Here is a 5,825-nt window from a genome sequence, read left to right as displayed (position 1 = left end):
GGTGATGTTTGGGTTTTTCAGTTTCAGTGACAGTTGAGGCGGTGATATCTCCTCTTGCCATTCCACTGCTCCTTCTGGCCCCCTCTGTTACCGTTCTAACGATCCAAATCCCAGGTTTACTTCTGTTGTCTTCTCAATTCAAAGTCTGTTCACCTAGAAAGAAAGAGAGAGAGGGTTGTTAGAATCACCATGCGTTCATTACGTCTCATATCAATACATTTTCATAGTACACTTCACTGTACAGTGATATGAGATTGTTAGAAGTCTGGAATTCTAGAATATTCCAAATGGTCATCATTCTTTTTTTCTTTCTTTTCATTCATTCATCCCTATGTACCTCCCCCTTGCTGACCGGTGACTCCACCCAGCTCCTTACACAATCGCCAGTGCTGTTTGCCCTCCTGTGTGTGTGTGTTGCCTTACTGTACGACTCTATCCTGCTGATTCAGTCTCTTCTCACTCCATTAACTCATCAATCAGTAACTACACCTCCCCTCGCACTATCCATTCATCCATCCATCCATCCATCCCCGCCTCCTCCTTGCCTTCCTTTCAAACTCCATCCATCCTTCTTTTCATCTCAAGACTTATTTCTGCATTTTGATGTAAATTACATCATTCATGGGCATTCTGTATGTCTATGGTCTATCCTGTGTGCCATTCTGTTTCTGCTCTACTGCTAACCCCTTATGGAATTGTCATGTTAAAACAGTTTAGCTTGACAATGTCGATGGACTAGGCAGAAGCACAAATAGATCTGGGACCAGCCTGTAATAATACCACTTAGAATGTAGCATGAATCAGCATTAGAATGAAGCAATGTATACTACAAACAGATCTGGGACCAGCCTGTAATAATACCACTTAGAATGTAGCATGAATCAGCATTAGAATGAAGCAATGTAATGTATACCACCAGGCAACTATTAGTAGCAACTCATTCAATATACACCGCCTGATCCAGTGCTTTGCACGTGCTCAGTCACTCCCAACCCACTCCCCCTCCATCCATCCATCCATCCACCACATTAGGTTGAACACACAAGCAGGTGCGAGTAGGCTATACATGGTGTGTGTGTGTGTGCGATCAGCAATCACCATCACTTCACACATATAGAGATTTCGATAAATAGAGGTCATATGTGCACCAACAGGTGCAAAAAAAGCAAAGCAGTAAAATATAAAACAATGAATTCTATTTAATCTGGCTATTCCACCAGAGGCGTCATGCACCCCTGAAATCTGAAGGGGCACAAAGAACACTACCGGTTTTAGAACACCTACTTATTCAAGGGTTTTTCTTTATTTTTACTATTTTCTACATTGTAGAATAATAGTGAAGACATCAAAACTATGAAATAACACATATGGAATCATGTAGTAACCAGAAAAGTGTTAAACAAATCAAAATATATTTTATATTTGAGATTCTTCAAATAGCCACCCTTTGCCTTGATGACAGCTTTGCACACTCTTGGCTTTCTCTCAACCAGCTTCACCTGGAATGCTTTTCCAACAGTCTTGAAAGAGTTCCCACATATGCTGAGCACTTGTTGGCTGCTTTTCCTTCACTCTGCGGTCCGACTCATCCCAAACCATCTCAATTTGGTTGAGGTCGGGGGATTGTGGAGGCCAGGTCATCTGATGGAGTACTCCATCACTCTCCTTCTTGGTAAAATAGCCCTTACACAGCCTGGAGGTGTGTTGGGTCATTGTCCTGTTGAAAAACAAATGATAGTCCCACTAAGCCCAAACCAGATGGGATGGCGTATCGCTGCAGAATGCTGTGGTAGCCATGCAGGTTAAATCACAGACAGTGTCACCAGCAAAGCCCCCCCTACACCATAACACCTCCTCCTCCATGCTTTACGGTGGGAAATACACATGCGGAGATCATCCGTTCACCCACATCGCCTCTCACAAAGACATGGCGGTTGGAACCAAAAATCTCAAATTTGGACTCCAGACGAAAGGACACATTTCCACCGGTCTAATGGCCATTACTCGTGTTTCTTGGCCCAAGCAAGTCTCTTCTTCTTATTCGTGTCCTTTAGTAGTGGTTTCTTTGCAGCAATTCGACCAGGAAGGCCTGATTCACGCAGTCTCCTCTGAAAAGTTGATGTTGAGATGTGTCTGTTACTTTAACTTTTATTTATTTATTTACTTGAGCATTTATTTGGGCTGCAATTTCTGAGGCGGGTAACTCTAATGAACGTATCCTCTGCAGCAGAGGTAACTCTGGGTCTTCCATTCCTGTCGCAGTCCTCATGAGAGCCAGTTTCATCATAGCACTTGATGGTTTTTGCGACTGCACTTTTCCGGATTGACTGACCTTAATCTTTTAAAGTAATGATGGACTGTCGTTTCTCTTTGCTTATTTGAGCTGTTCTTGCCATAATATGGACTTGGTCTTTTACCAAATAGGGCTATCTTCTGTATACCCCCCCCCCCCGTATACCCCCACTACATTAAGAAGTAATTACATTCCACAAATTAACTTTTAAGAAGGCACACCTGTTAATTGAAATGCATTTCAGGGGACTACCTCATGAAGCTGGTTGAGAGAATGCCAAGAGTGTGCAAAGCTGTCATCAAGGCAAAGGGTGGCTATTTGAAGAATCTCAAATATAAAATACATTTTGATTTGTTTAACACTTTTTTGGTTACTACATGATTCCATATGTGTTATTTCATAGTTTTGATGTCTTCACTATTATTCTACAATGTAGATAATAGTACAACAAAGAAAACCCTTGAATGAGTAGGTGTTCTAAACATTTGACCGGTACTGTACATGGGCAAGATTTAAATAATGCTACATAACTGAAGTTCTAGAATTAGAACAATATTCACATTTCTAAAAGTTGGCCCAACTCTCTCTATATATGGCTCTGGAATAGATCATGACTAAATTGCATCGTCTCGGTTGTACTATGTGTGTCATGTCTGGACCCTGGTTGCCATAGAAAAAGTATGGCACATAGAGAGAGTGGCAATACATGGAACTGTAATAAATGTATACATGTAACCGTAAACAAAACATAAATACTTTATCTCTGCAATTGGTTAGCGTAGTGGGCGACATAAGGACTTACTGTGTATGCGATGTTCACTTCTGTGCAAAGCTTCCTCTATCCCTGTTTTCCAAGTCAGAAAACAGAGAAAATGAAACCCCAATTTGATCTATGTTCAAGAAACCAAGGAGAGAACAGGAGAATATATATATATGGACAAAATGACCAACGAAGAAACTCCTTGGAAAGTATCTCTTCTTTTCCTCCTTTTCTCTTTCTTTATATGATGAGTCACCTTCAGTCGTTCAGTCTCTATCTCCTTTTTTCGGTCTACCTGTTTTTGGCTCCTCTAACTAAAACATCCCTTCTTTGTGTCTCAGGCTGTGTGACACAGTCCCCCCCCCCCCCCCCCCTCCGCCTTCTCCCTCCTTCTCTCCCTCCCTCCTTCTCTCTCCCTCCCTCCTCTCTCCCCTCTCTCTCATCCTATCCTCTATCACTCCCTCCTTTCTCCTGTCCCTCCCTCCCTCCCATTTTGCTGATCTAGACATTTGGCTAAGGCAAACTCTGACCAGGGCAAATCCCACACACACACACACACACACAAGCACACACACACACACACACACACACACAGACACACACCTCCCAACACTCAGGCAATGTATACAATTTACATCCATGCTAAATACATTATGCAAATACATTATGCTACTTACTTAATTCATCTATAGATACAGCTACATGCAAAATAGCACTAGCACACCTACATATGTAGCATTGCCAACCTGTTTATTCAATACAAAATGATTGAAGAATAGAACATCAAAAGGAAGTGACGTCAAACTCACTCCTGTGACGACGTGTAAATGCATGTAAACAGCACACAATCCCAACGCTCCCTGCGTGTGTGTGTGTATATCTATGTGTGTGTGTGTTTGTATATCTGTGTGTGTGTGTATATATCTGTGTGTGTGTGTGTGTGTGTGTGTGTGTTACTCCCTTGCAGAACTGTTTTATGACAACAGCCCCAAACAGGCGAGGCTTGCTCAGGGACCTTGTCGGTCGGCTGATCGGTAGACATTTTGTCATTACAGCATTATGAATGCAGGCTGATATAATACTCAACTTATATTCCCCTCTTTCAATGCCAAGTCATTGAGTTGCACGTTACTGTGTGTGTCTGTTTGGTTAGTAATGTCCCTTTCTATGACTGACTCATTTGACGATCATCATACATACATACATACATACATACATACATACATACTACATATACATACATATACATACATACATACATACATTCATTAAAACATGCCAGGAGATAGAACTGAAGACAATGAAATGTGTCCAAACAACAAGAATAAAAACAATCTGTAAAACTTTATTTGAACTCTACGTCATAACACTCAGTGACAAGAAAATCCTATGATATTATTATGATGCAATCAGAATCACCTTTATTCAATGTATATGACGCATTGTTCGAATAATGTGCTACCAAACAATCATTACATTTCAATATATGGATGACGATGATATTAGAGCTAGATCGATCCATGGGCAGCAATAGCAGTTTATTAATCCCTTATAATATTAGTTATTTCCCCCTAAAACACTACAACACTAACAGTCCAGATAACAGTCCAGACATACCATTTGATTTACCGCAAAAAAACACAGAGGGCAAACAAAACTGGTTGATGTGATGTCATAATGATGTAAAACTGGGTGTAATCATGTCATTTCAACCAGTTTTTGCTCACTGGGTATAAAATAAAAACAAAACGCTGTGCAATTCAATCAAAAAGTATTTAGGAGTGATGCAGTCTCTTCAGAGTGATTTGACTCATCCTTTCATTTGAAGAAGAGTGTCTAATCCGACATCGATTAATTGTGACATCACCGACACCGGGATTCAATTTGATGTGATGACGACTCACCATAGATTTAGAATGATTAGAAGGATTCTATGGTTACGGGACTTCTCATAGAGATAGAACCCTAGAGAGGAATTTCTAGTTCCAAATCCGTGACACAACTGTCCCCCACCTTGCCTGGGACTGGGTCAGAGTGATGTCATACCCTGTACCTCCAGCAGCATGGCGTCCTGTTCCGTCCTCAGCTGGTCCCGAGTCTGGAGGTCAACCACCAGGCTCTGTGCTCAGGTCTGATGGGATATATACACACACAGGCACACACACACCGCACACACACACAGGCACACACTCAGGCACACACACACAGGCACACACACACACACACACAGGCACACACAAAATGTAAGGTCAAAGGCAGAGTTTACAGATCATTTGACAAAGGTGAAATCAATGTAAAATAATGAGGTTGGTATAACTTCTAAATGAAAAAGGTGAAATATACTATATCTATTAAATATAATGTATCTAAAATGGAAGTATATCCAGTGTATTAGCTGAGTGACCCTCACCTTGTATTGCCTTATTGAGAGAGTTTCTGTGAGTGTTGAGTTCTTTGAGACTGAAGGCCTGCAGGTCTCTACAGTCTAGCTTTCCATTCTTCAACAGTTGATCACCACACGCTAGACTCTGAGACACAGGGACAAGCTGAAGGGCAGAATAACTGGCTAGACTGGGAGACACAGGGGACAAGCTGAAGGGCAGAATAACTGGCTAGACTGGGAGACACAGGGGACAAGCTGAAGGGCAGAATAACTGACTAGACTGGGAGACACAGGGGACAAGCTGAAGGGCAGAATAACTGGCTAGACTGGGAGACACAGGGGACAAGCTGAAGGGCAGAATAACTGGCTAGACTCTGGGAGACACAGTG

At 41.8% G+C, this 5,825-nt stretch overlaps 1 long non-coding RNA gene across 1 annotated transcript; it reads right to left on the bottom strand.

Moving 5' to 3' along the window:
- Positions 1-4,378: 4,378 nt before the first annotated feature.
- On the bottom strand, positions 4,379-5,583 carry LOC311126063. Its single transcript, XR_014612941.1, has 2 exons — positions 5,464-5,583; positions 4,379-5,184 (listed from the first exon to the last, which is right to left on the bottom strand). It is a non-coding gene; the product is annotated as an uncharacterized lncRNA (long non-coding RNA).
- Positions 5,584-5,825: the final 242 nt, after the last annotated feature.

The sequence above is a fragment of the Coregonus lavaretus genome (genome assembly GCF_964263955.1).
Source record: "Coregonus lavaretus genome assembly, contig: HAP1_SCAFFOLD_731, whole genome shotgun sequence".
Classification (NCBI taxonomy): Eukaryota; Metazoa; Chordata; class Actinopteri; order Salmoniformes; family Salmonidae; genus Coregonus; species Coregonus lavaretus.
The sequence above is the reverse complement of the archived record's forward strand: the minus strand, read 5'-3'. Positions and strand labels throughout refer to the sequence as shown.